The sequence below is a fragment of the Phycodurus eques genome, unplaced genomic scaffold (genome assembly GCF_024500275.1).
Source record: "Phycodurus eques isolate BA_2022a unplaced genomic scaffold, UOR_Pequ_1.1 contig_106, whole genome shotgun sequence".
Lineage (NCBI taxonomy): Eukaryota > Metazoa > Chordata > Actinopteri > Syngnathiformes > Syngnathidae > Phycodurus > Phycodurus eques.
In genome coordinates this window covers 55,325-69,504 of record NW_026904103.1, presented here as the reverse complement: position 1 = coordinate 69,504, position 14,180 = coordinate 55,325, and the positions used below count along the sequence as shown (strand labels likewise).

The window sequence follows — 14,180 nt, the reverse complement described above, 5'->3', positions numbered from 1 at the left end:
TCACACCTCTAGTGACACAGCATCATGCTGCATTTGTAGAACAGAAAGCCCTTTTCGATAAATTAGAAGAATTCATACCAAAGACTACCGGGAGGCTGCTCGCTTTATCAGCCGATGTGTCTTACTTATCCCGTAAACTGGATGAGATAGAAGAGGGACAACTGGATTGCTAAAAAGAATATTTGCCCGATGGACTCCAAGGACCGGACAGATATTCAAGCCATAAGAAAAAGAGCCAGATACCCCAACCAAGGAAGCAGAGAAAGGTAAAATAACTATTTTGCTGAAGAAAATAACAAAACAAAATCTAAATGAAGTGGACTAAGCAGCCATGTCTCCAGGTCTTGTGAACCACTACCGCGGAGCGAACCTCATATAAAGCCGAATTGGAAGGAGACGTGGTGATGGGCTGCCGGTTCTTCCCTTTGTCTCAGCATCCATACGAGGATTTGACGGTATCTTGGCACTGGATCTCGCCGGCTCGATCTCGGGAAGTGTACCGTATGGATCGCAGGCAGGAACAAGCCTCCTTCCGACATCCAGACTTCCAGGGTCGCGCCAGACTGCTCACCGAACAGATTAAAGATGGCTGGGCGAAGTTGCAAGTAACCAGGCTTCGCATCAATGACACGGGAACCTACCAATGTATAATAGGGACAACAAACGGAGCTGACTATAAGGATATTAAGTTATATGTGACTGCACCTTTCAAAACGGTCACCAAAAACATTTTCAAAACAGCAAAAGAAGGGGAGCTCGTGCTAACCTGTCAGTCTGAGGGCTATCCAAAATCTACGGTCACCTGGGAGGACAATCACCAGCGAGAACTCAACGCCAGCACCACCGTTGTGTTGACAGAAGACCGCCTTTTCAGAATCACCACTCAGATACGGGTGGCATCATCGCAGAAAAACAACTACACGTGTAGCTTTAACAGTAGCGGCTCCTCTACATCTTTTCTCATTCCGGAAGACACACAACTACAGAAGGGGAACCAGCACAAGGTAGATGTAATTAGTGCAGCAGTAGGCGCGATTATTAGAATTGCACTAATTGGCTTCATAATAGTGCTAATTTATCTGCACCAAAAAGGCTTTGGAAAGAATAGTAAGCCCGACTGGGCTTCAAGGACCAGACGAATTTTCAAGTTACCGGAACCAATCTCGAACTCGAGGGCGGAGCGAGTATAAAAAGGAAGTAAGATTGGAACAATTAAAAGTAAGGACTGCCAGAAGGGAGCAACAGTCGCAACCAAGAACAAGCATGACCGAACCCAGAGCTGAGGAGAAGATTGAATGCAACAGACTAACTAATCGAATGGAAAGGGAACCAGGCAGGAAGATGGAAGGGAGGAACCTTCGGACAACTGACACCCCGCATTACGATATCCCTAACCCGCATTATGATACCCCTAACCCGCATTATAATACTCCCCAGCCAGGAACTGTGAAGGACCCCTTGTCACAACATCAAGAGGTAAAACAACCAGTTCATACTTATCACAACTTAGGACGAGAGATAAAACAAAAAGAAAATGCAGATGAGACACCGACCGGAAAAGAATCGGAAGAAACCATGTATGAACAACCCGACCAAGATGAAGAATGGGACGCATTCAGGCAAGATGAAATACCCCGTTATAACACACCACGGACATTTTGGCTCAAATACAGGAGGAGAATGAAACGTATTGGTATCTTAGCGTGCGGCAGTATCATCATGTACGTCATACTGATGTTAATGATGAACCTTAACACTCGGTATGAACTCAAACAAAATGATCTTTTGGATTTGACTACTATCCGACACGGAACTACAAAGATAACTAATCAAACATGTTGGAAAGTTCGTCGAGTACCGTCAGTGGAATATTGGAAACAGGATAATAGATCCGATTCAGGCACAGGACAAGACACAATTAATGATTGTAACAAATCTCCCAAAAATAGTTCAGGGCCCTTGGAGATACGGAAAGGAGGAAAGGACCTAAGAGCATGGCTGAGGAACTGCACCTAATACCCAGCGATGACCAAGAAGGTGTGTACCACACATATTGTTCAACAGGCTCAATGGACTAAGGGAATCCCTATTATCAAGATGACTGTGCTGTGCTTAGAACAGAGTGAGAAAAGAGAGGTTAGGAAAAATTGGCTCCAAATAGGTCACGCGGAACCAATGTGGTATACCAACGAACAGTGCGCAGGTCTGCCTGACGGCTCAGGAGGATATTGGATACCCAAGGCGGCCAACAGGGACATCGTTTCCATAGCGGCACCCCTGAATCGTACTTGCACCACTGTGCGCCCGAGATGGGAACCATGCTGGAGCTGTTTGACTTTCACCTGTGCAAACCAACCATCCATGGAAAAGGACGGTCAAGAATCCTCAACCACTGAACCAACTAAGGTAACACCGACGCCTTATAGAAATGGTTTGGAAATTAGAGTAAAAAAGAAGCCTCCGAGGAAGCGACACTCCACGGAAGATAAAATTAAAGAGTGTCAGCAGAAGTTGATGCAAGAAACTCCTTCTCTACACCCCCGTCTATGGAATACTGGTAAGAAAACCAACAGTTCCTACCATTTCCATATATTGGCCTATAGGGGAATGTATCTCCAATGCATTGCACCTGAATTTGTAAGCCTGATTATCCAGTCTGTGGGTAACCTAAAATACCAAGGAATTGAAGTGGACTACGAACCCTGGCTGAATAACTCCTTAACATGGATAAGACCAGTGCGTGCGTCCAGATGGATTGCTGAGAGGAAGGAATCATCATATAAGTTAGTACCGCGAGTGACGCGATGGTATTATCAACGACTTCCTACCCCAATGGATTTGCTCTCAGTGCCCGACAGTGATTTCCACAAACTGGATCAATGTGTAGTTCTGAGAATAGTTGAGCAACTTCATGGAAAAGAATGGACAAAGGGCACCTCACCTAGATGTCCTTTGGAAGAAGAAATAGGAGCACTTTCTACCAAGTGGATTTACAATTGTACAAGCCTGAAAAAGAATGACACAGTCAAAGGAATTTTGCAAGCATGGAAAGAATACCACACGAGAGACGAAACTAAGACTTGGTGGAGTTTTAACCAGAAAGAGTTACAACAGTTCGTGATTCCGTGCTGAAACAAATCACAAAATTATTGGGTTAAGTATCAGTATTTGACAACAGTATACTCTAAGGAACAAGATCTGTGGCCTGATTATTCAAGAATAAGTGGTGGAGGAGTTGATCTTTATGCCAACCCCAGACCCTGGGTAATGACTTGTAATAAACCAAAAAATAATTGTACTATACAATTAGCGAGACAACCGTGTGACAGTGTACCAAGATTTAAGGAGCACTGTAGGGATAAATATCCAGATAGAAATTACGCTACTATAGAGGGAGCGGTATGGATTAAGAATAGTCAGAATCAGTGGATACGACATGAGGCTGAAGACAGACAATATTGCACGCGATGGCAGAAAGATTACGGTCAACAAAAGACAATTAACCAGGGTAACGCCCAAGGCTATATTCCATACAAACCTGACCCTGAAATACAGATTCTCGAGGGACATGCGTTCCGGAAGAGCTTATGTGAAGGGAAAGAAATAACAGGTTTCGACTGGGTAGGCTTTAATAAAATTTAAAACAACGGGACATGCTACGAACGCTATGAACATTGGTTGTCATGCGGCCGTGGCGATAAACGACATAATTGTAAATGGTATGAGAGAGTAGGTAAGGTTCTGGGGGGAAATATCAAATAAGTCGGCATAGCCCTAGTCACAACTGCGGTAGAGATTGTGAAAGAAAGCCTAGATATAGGTTCTTGGCTACTTGACCTGGCCAAGGATATAGGATGGTGGTTGCTATTGGGACAATAATAACTGTGGCTGCAATAACTGTGGCGATCATCAAAAGAGGACAACAAGGAAAACCCATGCTTGGGCAGTACAGAAAGAGGGGGACGCTTCCAAAAATAAACGTCGTTGAAGAGGTCTACATGCAGCTGCGCAAGAATGGGGAGGAGCCAAAGCGGAAGTGTCTGATGGCCAAGGATGAAGAAACCAAGGAGGGGGTGGAGCCTGTGCGAGTATAAAGGCTGGCACGCGGCGCTGTCCTCCTCAGTTCCAACTTCGTGGTGGAAGAGTGCGCATCGAGCCAGGCGCTTTGCAGAATGTGAGTAATGAACTTCAATATTGGATGATTTTAGCAATATGGGTGATCTATTACTGTACTGGACAATGGCATTTTAATTAAGTGACTCAGATCATCATTTGTGCCATAGCTATAGTTAAAGTTTTGGTTTTAAGATTTGTGTATTGTACTTATACCTTCGGACTCGGCATGTTCGTTGTGTATATGCATGGCCGAATAATAATTGATTATAAAACACCCAAAGGCGTAATAGAGACATTTTTGTTAACATGCTGGATAGTCTTAGACGTAACATCAATGAAAGTCTTTGAGATAATTTACGGAGCGGTGGTGTTGGAGGGTATACTGGCAATAGCCATGGCCTTATACGTGATGAACCTAGTCATTAGCCTTCAGAAGAATAAAAGTAAGAAGATATGGATTTGGCGATTGGCTAAATTAATAGTATGGGGAACCATTTGGGGTATTATTTCCATTCTTCTTTGGATGCGCTTAATTGATCAATTAGTTCTGATTACCTGGTTCTTCACATACTCAGCCTTCTTTACCCTCCCACCTCGAAACTCTGCTGCTCGGCGAGTGACATCCCCCTTACTGCGGCGCAGTTTGAGTATACACTCGCTGAGTAGAGATAACACGTTCTCAGGGTAGTATGGCCGTAAGCCACATGGTTACCTGAAAAGCAACATTTTATATTTAAAAAATATCATATTTCGGTTAAAAATATCTCGAGCGGATGGCGTCATCTTTATTATTATTTTATTTTTTTTACTGTCGGAAAAGGAGAAACGGGATGTTTAAAAAAAGTCCTTGAAGATTCTGTCTCCTAATAAAGAGACGGTAAATCATAAGAGAGAGGATGACTGCATTATAATTTAGGTCAACCACCGATAAGAAAACGATTCCACGAGAATCTAAAGTGAAAAAGCTTACGGCACCTGGTATTCCCAGGCGGTCTCCCATCCAAGTACTAACCAGGCCCGCCCCTGCTTAGCTTCCGAGATCGGACGAGATCAGGCTTTTTTTTTTTTAATCAAAAAATGCATTATTTACAATATGTACATGTAATCAAAAAACTAAAAACAAAGTGAGGTGACAAGTCGGCGAAACTCTCACAAGCCCATTGTTTTTTGCTATACAGTCCACGAAACGGCTGGCAGAGCAGGCATGTAGGAGAGTGAAGTGGGATTCAACTTGAGCCTTGAAGATCGCCCAATGATTGCCGGTGCCCTTGTCATGCAAGTAGATATTCCTCGTGACGATGACCGTGTGACGAGCAATGGACAGAAGTAACCGGATCGCTGGTCTATTGATGGCCTGCAATGATAATGACGACGAGAAAGATGATGAGACTAAACCAAAAAGGAAAAACCCGACATCATGATCACCAGCCTCACGTGCCACCGGTGGGGGAAGTCTCAGGCCCAGCCTCCTTGCGAGATCCTCCAACCTAGAACGGAACTCACGGACGGCTCTGCACCCGAGGACAAGATGTTCGTAGTCCTCGGGTGCCTCTTTACACACCACACAGTCCCTGCTATAAACGCAAGGAGAAATTGCATTGAGTGTTGTGCAAGGGAAAATTATTCTGTGTCGAAATTTGAAGTCAGTATTACTGACCTTTGGTGCATTATACCAATTGAACATGTTGGCCCAGATGGATTTAATGGTCAGTGCAGGGAATGTCCGTGTCCATGTGCTTTCCGCTGCAGGTCTCCGGAACACTCCGGCTATTAAAACCCTGTAAAGTCGTTTTGTGCTCCACTCCGACAAACCAAAAAACCTTGTCCCGTCGACCAGCACAAAACCTACATCCCGCTCCGCCCCCGGGTCCCCTCCAGAGGGTGAACCCTCCAAAAAAGACCCCCAATTCCGGAGTGTGGATTCCCTGATTCTTCCAGCCAAGCGCAAAACAACCGCTCTGCGGAAAAGGACTCCCCGCGACCGGAACAGAGTCCGAACCCTGACAATGTCATAGTTCCCGCTCCCATCTAATAAATCCCCAATAGTTCTTATTCCTGCCCTCTCAAAGGTATCGCTGAACATTCTCTCCCCACTCCCTGGCCCTCCGTCCATGAGATCGGGATTGAACCTCAGCGGGACTTTCAGCAATTGTTGCAGCGACTTTGGCTCTACTCTCACCCATGGCCTGAGCGCCCACCAGGCCTCCAGAACCTCCCTCTCAAAAGGATCTTGGGTTGGGAACAATGACCTCGGCAACATTTGACATAAGTTATAGTCACCAAAATGCCCCAACCCCCGCAGGGTGGGTATAACAAAGTCCTTCCACGGGGCTGTGAAGGACAAGTCCAAACATTTTTTTAATGATTTTTAGCCGTAAAGATTTCTTCTTTGTGTCTATGTCAATCAACCCCAAACCACCCGCTCCGTGATCCCCTATAAGCGTAGCATGACTCACCAAACCCTTTTCTCTCTTCCACATGAAACGGCTGAAAATTGCCTTGAGCTTACTCAAAATGTCACCAGGCAAATCAGTAACAGTCAGGGCATGTACCAACTTTGAAATACACAAAGCATTTATCACTAGGACTTTACCTTTCAGGGTTAGATTTCTCAACCTCCATACGTTAAGTTGACTTTCTATTTTATTCAAAATGTTCTCCCATGTTTTCCTATTACATACCTCCGCAAGCTTACCCAACAAGACTCCCAGGACTTTGTAGCTGTTCCCGGCCTCACGAAAACCCCAGGTGCTAGGAGTAGCCTGCGTCGCACCAAACACAGCCATCGTCGTCTTATTAGTATTTATCTTTGCGCCAGAGGCCTGGCAGTAAACATTCAGTTCATGGAGAGCCATTTTAAGACTCTCTACATCCCTGACGAACAAATTTGTGTCATCTGCATATTGAAGAATTCAAACTTCATTGTTTGCTGGTGTCAGAATACCCCTAATATCATTATTCTGCTTGAGCATGGCAGCCAGCGGTTCCGCCACAAGGCTGTAAAGGAGTGAGGACAAAGGGCATCCTTGTCTCACCGACCTCCCCAGCCTCACAGGGCCAGTCAGCAACCCATTGACTTTAATCCTACTAAAAGCACTCAAATATAACCTCTGAATCCATCCTATGAATATTTGACCGAAACCAAACTTCTTCAAAACCAACCATAAGAAATCATGCTCAACTCTGTCAAATGCTTTCTCAAAATCAATGCATACATGGATCCCACCAGTGTCATTCATCTGTTTGATCAAATATTTCAGAGTCAAAATTGTGTCAGCAATTTCCCTGCATGGTATACTATATGTTTGTGTTTCTGAAATAATATTGCCTATCACCGCTTTAAGCCTATTCGCTAAAACCTTCGCGAGGACCTTGTAGTCACTGTTCAACAAACTAATGGGCCTGTAATTACCAAGATTTGTACAGTCCCCCAGTTTAAAAATCAGTGCGACAATACCTTCGCTGAAAGTCGGGGCAACCCGATCGAATGTCTGCATACTTGTAAAAACCCTATGCAAGATGGGCGTGAGTTGGCTTACAAACGCTTTGTAAAATTCAGCAGTTATTCCATCCCTCCCCGGGCTTTTGTGATTATTCAATGACAATATCGCACTAAAAACTTCTGCTTCAGAGATGGGAGCATCACACCATTCCATATCCTCTTGGGTCAAAGCCTTATTTAAAGCACCAACTGCCTCCAGAGCATTATTACTTGAGGTGCGTTGTGACGCAAATAAATCTCCGTAAAAACGCTCTACTTCCTCCAAAATGTGCCCTACATCCGTTAGCACCTTATTTGAAGTTCTCGACACTAAAGAATTAAAATAGGCCTTACTCTGTTTTGCTTTCTCGAGTCCAAAGAAAAAAGCAGTGGAGCGTTCCCCTTCCACTGCGTATTGCGCCCCTCGCCCTAAGGACCGCACCTCTACATTTCTTGTTTAGCACCCAAAGCCCGCCGGTCCTCCGACTCCCCCCCAAGTACCAGTTCAACGGAGAGCAACGCATGGTCACTCTGACTCGACCATGTGTACAGTGGCCTATCCAGATTCTGCACAAGAGAGGCTGATGTTAAACAGAGATCAATGCGTGATTGCTTCAGTTCATTTTGGACAACCCGCGCCCTGGAGAAAACTGGCCGACTTAGATTTAAAGTCCTCCAGATTTCTACCATATTACTACCGGTCATCAGATCTAAAAGACAATTCCTGCTAACATCAGTCCTAAAAACATTATTTACACTGACATCCAGTTTACTGAGATATGTATTGAAATCACCAATCAACAAGGTTCTATCAGTCACAAAGGAGAATACATGCAGGAAAAAGTCCCTCCTATCTAACTCCACATTGGGAGCGTAAATGTTTATCAACCGGAACTTCAACGGTCCATCATATTCTACCATAATGAATCTCCCCTGATTGTCAGCATGCACTAGGATGGGATGACCTAAGGGGCCGCATTTCGTCAAAATGGCAACCCCACAAGATCTTGATGTGCCTAATGCCACGTGAAGCGAACCAAGCTTCATATTTTCTATTTTCTTAATGTGCTCGCCCTCCCACCAAGTTTCTTGCAAGCACAAAATATCCCACTTGGTGTGGCACATAATGTTGTGAATTTTATGGTCACTACGAAGACCACAGGCATTTGCTGACACTAGAAGAAAATTCATCATAAGCAAAAAAAGAAAAGATGGACTCGTCGAGTCTACTTAAATTTTTTAAGCCCACCCTTTCCAGTCCCTTCACATTGCCGTTTCTTCCGCTCCATCACATCAACCTCCATGCCCTCATCTGAGTCCAGGACTGGTTCTAGGGTGGCAGACGAACGGGTGATACGAGGGGGCAAAAGCTGTGACACGGGAAAACGCGCCAGCCTCTCAATCGAAACATCCCCTCCTGAGAGCCCAGTCTGATGCCTCCCCTCACTGTTCTGTGAGGTGCCTCCCTTCTGAATAGAAGACACAGACTGTATTTGCTCTTTTTTCCGCTTAGGACTTTTAATCGTCGGCCTAGGAGTACGCCTAAATTCAACAGTCGCCTCCTCCTGTTCATGAGCAGAGAGTGGAGACGGCCCAGCACTCACCCCCATCTCAGGTTTAAGCCTCTGCCACCCCGGCATCAGGGATAGGGATTTCTTCCCCCCCCCGTTCAGGAGTAGGGCGAGGAACAATACCTCCAGCCCCCACCGTCACAGGCGCCTCCACCAGCAAACGTGCCATAGTTGATTCCCCCAGACCAGCAGCCAGCGATCCAGACGAAACAGCGAGGATGGAGGACTTGGCATCAGCAGCCCGGGCACAAGGGATTCCACCATCTAATTTCCCCTTTTCACAAACACAGAGAGGAAAATATTGCCTGCATGTATCACACCTTTGCGAATTGGGCACCTGACTCTCGCGGACATAATGCCCCTGGACTCCACACTTCCTACACAGAAACTCGGGACAGTCCCTGTACACATGGCTGGGAGAGAGACACCCTCGACAAACTTTAACCTGTCGATCGTGAATCACACGAAAGTACTCTAGACCTGCCGCTGTGACAAACCTAGCCGAGTAAGGCAGAGACTGTACAGTGGTGGTGAATTTCACATTTACAAACCTTGTACCGTCCGCAATGTCCGTTCCCGGCCACATTCTCCTCCTCACCTCAGAGACTGCTGAGACTCCCCAAGCCTGTAGTTTCTCCAGGATATCATCATCCTCGATATAATCCTGCACCCCGGTCACCAGCTCTTCCAGCTCCTTCCCTCAGGTCGGCGCTACCGATTAACGCAAACTAGAACTAGTAGACATTCCAACAGCTTCTTCCCTCTTGCGATCAACTTCTTAAACACCTAACCTATAATTCCATTACAACAAGCTGGCAATTTTTTGACTTGAGTTCGTTGTCACATTTCTGTGGGGCCAATTATGTATTACTCGTGCCCTCACTGTAGTTGTCTCGCCATGCTGCACTATTTGCATATACTGGCCACTCATGCCAGAGTAGCATCTGCTCCATTTGCACACTGATTGAGGAGTATCTGTAACATTTGCACAACCAACATTGTCCCAGTTGATCGCACGACTCGTCACTTTAAACCGCATACACTCCTTGAAGTCTCAGCGCCCTTTGCACAATGGTCATTGCACCGGACTATTGCAATATTAGTCGTTCGAACTGCTCTAAGTGCTAGAGGACTCTGCATCTTTTTGCACAATTGTTTTTTGTCAATGTCTTTATGTCCCCAAAGTGTTCTGTAAATTGATTCTGATTCTGATAAGCTGGCAGCCCCATAAAAGAAACAACCAGCTCATCAGAGGCAACTTCCCTGCCATGAATTCTGGCACTCCCAATACAAAATCCATCGAGCAGTTTCTCCTTTGCATTAACAGAATTAACAGTCACTTCATATTTATCTTTTGCAATAACCCTGCATGCTGTAATGCTCCCATATACTTCAGCCGCTCCCCTAATTAATATTAATGGAGTAATGGCATCACCATTGTCAATTTCAAGAATCAATGTTAAATCTTTCTCATACCTTTTTGTCACGACATTCTTATTCACCGAACCACTGCAACCCGTCAAACCTTCTCCTCGCCCCGAATCCATCTTGTTCACCTGCCTCATGTCTCCAAGCCTGTCCTGACCAACAACCAATCCGTCCATTCGACCTGAAGGGGTGAAAAACAATTAAATCAAAACAGTCCTCCACAGCGGGAAGCTGGGAGGAGGAAAAAGGTCACAAAGAAAAAAAAAAAAAAAAACCAAAACAAAAAGCAAAAACCAAAAAAAACAATCAACAAACACAAGTAACAGGTAGCCGGAGGAGCACAGAGCTCCTGCTGCCTGTACTGCTCATGCTCCACTAACGAGTGCAGCTGTGCCAAACCTCCACGCCTGCAGCCACTCTACCACACAATGAGCCTTCTCAGGGTAGTATGGCCATAAGCCACATGGTTACCTGAAAAGCAAAATCTTATATTTAAAAAAAATATCATATTTCGCTGAAAAATATCTCGAGCGGATCGCGTTATCTTTATTCTCCAATTGTTGGCTGGTCTATTTTGGATTTTTTTTGTGTGGATGATGCGAACTTTGAGGTCCACACAATAATGTGCAATAATTACTAATCATTTAAAAATCCATACCTTTGTATCCTTAGCCTCGAGCCAATTAAAAGCACTGATGTGATAAAATTGTGACGTATCACGTGATACTAATATAGATAGATAGATAGATAGATAGATAGATAGATAGATAGATAGATATATATATATATATATATATATTGTCGAGTGGGCGGCCAAGCCAAACATATAAGCGATGGTACAAAAGGTTGTAATTGGCTTATGTGGCTGGGTTCATGTGATTGAGCTTTGCCCCAGTTTCAATTCCTGGTTCAACCACCAGAGGCTGCCAAACCAAATTCAGGTTTCAATTCCTGGTTCAACCACCAGAGGTTGACAAACCAAAATTAGATCACAAAGTAAGAGTCGCCAGGTCAAGCATAAGTCTTCTTATAAATATCAATACTATTAAAAATCCTTGTCATAGTAAACAAACACATACTGAGGTCAACTGCTTATATAATCAATTGCTTGATTTTATATCCTTGAGATAAGTTTGATGTTCTCTGTGATGTTATAATTCAGATGTTCTTTTGGAAATCATTGATAAAAAGTACATCAAGCCTAGTAAGGCTGTTATATATTATTCTTACTTTTGTATTACTATTATACAATGCTTTGGAACAGCTTTTATGAAAAGACTGTAACCTGTGTAAGGTTGTCTCTCTCAGGCAACGAAGCACACGAATGCTCTATGAAGTAAGCACGGACCTGTTGAAATGCATGAGAGAATTGTATTCACATGAATGTATATACATTTAACTGACAATTAACATATACACATGTATTGCAGAATGCTTAGAGATTAACGTGATGTGATGAAGTGTATTGGTTGTGTTCAAGACATATGAAATATGCTTGTCATTGAATGAATTTATTGAAGAGCCTACAAGACATGAAATATGCTTGTAGTCGATTGTATTTACTGTGAACCTATTTTGGGTGAGCAAAAAGGAGGTCAAAGTCAGGACATTGAATGAGTAATAAAGTGATAGGTGCTTTCCACTCAGGCCAAAGTCAGGACACTGAATGAGTAATGGAAAGATAGGTGCTTTCCACTCAGGTCAAAAGTCAGGACACTGAAAGGTTGGAACCGAGGTTATAAGAACCCCTCACACTGACAAACGGGGCTCCTGATTCTCTTGAGGTAGGGAGACCATTTGTTCTTTTTCCATCGCAATGATCAGGGACAGGCTGGCAGGAAGACTTCATTTTTGAATCTTCCTCTTTAATTGGGTAAGACTAAAAGGATATTATAATAAGGTAACTAATAGAACCGCTATTGACATTGCGTGAATAAGGGTAAAGAGCTAGTCAGCTGTTCAGGTATTCTTATGTCCAAATTATCTTATTATTAATTGGCATTACGGCTCCGTAGGACTTGATCACTCCTTAAAGCTCACTCAAAAGGTAAATACTTGTTTTAGGACTGATTACTTTTAAACTACTTCGATTTCTTTTCATTTTTATTATTCTTATTATTGTGCATTTTATATTACAAACCCTGACTCTCATATTATCAATTTAACCTAATGTAATCACTGAAATAAATACCTTGCTTTAATTTTATTATATCTTTGTCATTCTTATAATTAGAATTAGTCTCAATGTTAACACTCAACCTCTTATAAGTGATTGAACGTCGACGATACCAATACCACCGGATCGTATTACTATTCCTAAGAGAGTAACTCATCTATATCACTTCGGCTTAATACAAAAACAAATCCGTACGGTCCTAACAAGGACTGTTAAATTTACTAGGTCTTTAACAAGTGCAAACGATTTTTAAGGGATGAAGCTGCTGTAAAAATGGAGTACTCATTTTAATTACCCTTTCACTCGGTGCGGTTATTCATCAAGGGGTGATTAGTGAGGGCAGACCGGATTGGCTCCGTAAAACTAAAGGCAGTTAGCACACCTAGGCGAATTCATCTCGACACCGGCTTAATAGCTCCTCGTCCCCTCGCGCGTACGGTGTTGGTGCCGGCAAGGGAAAAAGGGGGGAGCTCGACCCTTTAAACGGAGAGTCGGTCAGGACATTTCTCCCGACTGCGGGTAAGAGAAATCTGACAATATATACAGATATATGTGTGTATCCATTTTATTTTTTTATTATTTTATATACATTTTATATTTATAAAATATCATATTTCGCTTAAAAATATCTCGAGCGGATCGCGTCATCTTTATTCTCCAATTGTTGGCTGGTCTATTTTGGATTTTTTTGTGTGGATGATGCGAACTCATTCTCAACACTACAAATGTGTGATCAGATCATAGATTTTGAAAAGTAAACACACTCGAGAATTTGAGAACTTGCACGCTGCCAAAACTCAGACAAGAGCATGCAAAATCCTCTCGGAACCTCCAGATCCTGGTCACCAACTCTTCAGAAACATAATCATCTTTATTTGCAATGAATTTCCAAAAAAATTGTCTCTGGTAGTTGGAGCCGCTCCACTACGACAACAGACAGTCAATTGACAGAGAACACTTTTGAGACATAAATGGAATGGAAAATGGAAAGGCAGTTGGTCCTGATGACATTCCTGTGGAGGTATGGAAGCATCTAGGAGAGGTGGCTGTGGAGTTTTGACCAGCTTGTTCAATAGAATTCTAGTGCGTGAGAAGATGCCTGAGGAATGGAGGAAAAGTGTACTGGTGCCCATTTTTAACAACAAAGGTGATGTGCAGAGCTGTGGCAACTATAGAGGAATAAAGTTGATGAGCCACACAATGAAGTTATGGGAAAGAGTAGTGGAGGCTAGACTCAGGACAGAAGTGAGTATTTGCGAGCAACAGTATGGTTTCATGCCTAGAAAGAGTACCACAGATGCATTATTTGCCTTGAGGATGTTGATGGAAAAGTACAGAGAAGGTCAGAAGGAGCTACATTGTGTCTTTGTAGATCTAGAGAAAGCCTATGACAGAGTACCCAGAGAGG

General features: G+C 43.6%; 1 pseudogene; it reads left to right on the top strand.

Moving 5' to 3' along the window:
* The first annotated feature begins 311 nt into the window (after positions 1 to 311).
* LOC133398385 (programmed cell death 1 ligand 1-like) lies at positions 312 to 1,190 on the top strand (annotated as a pseudogene).
* Positions 1,191 to 14,180: the final 12,990 nt, after the last annotated feature.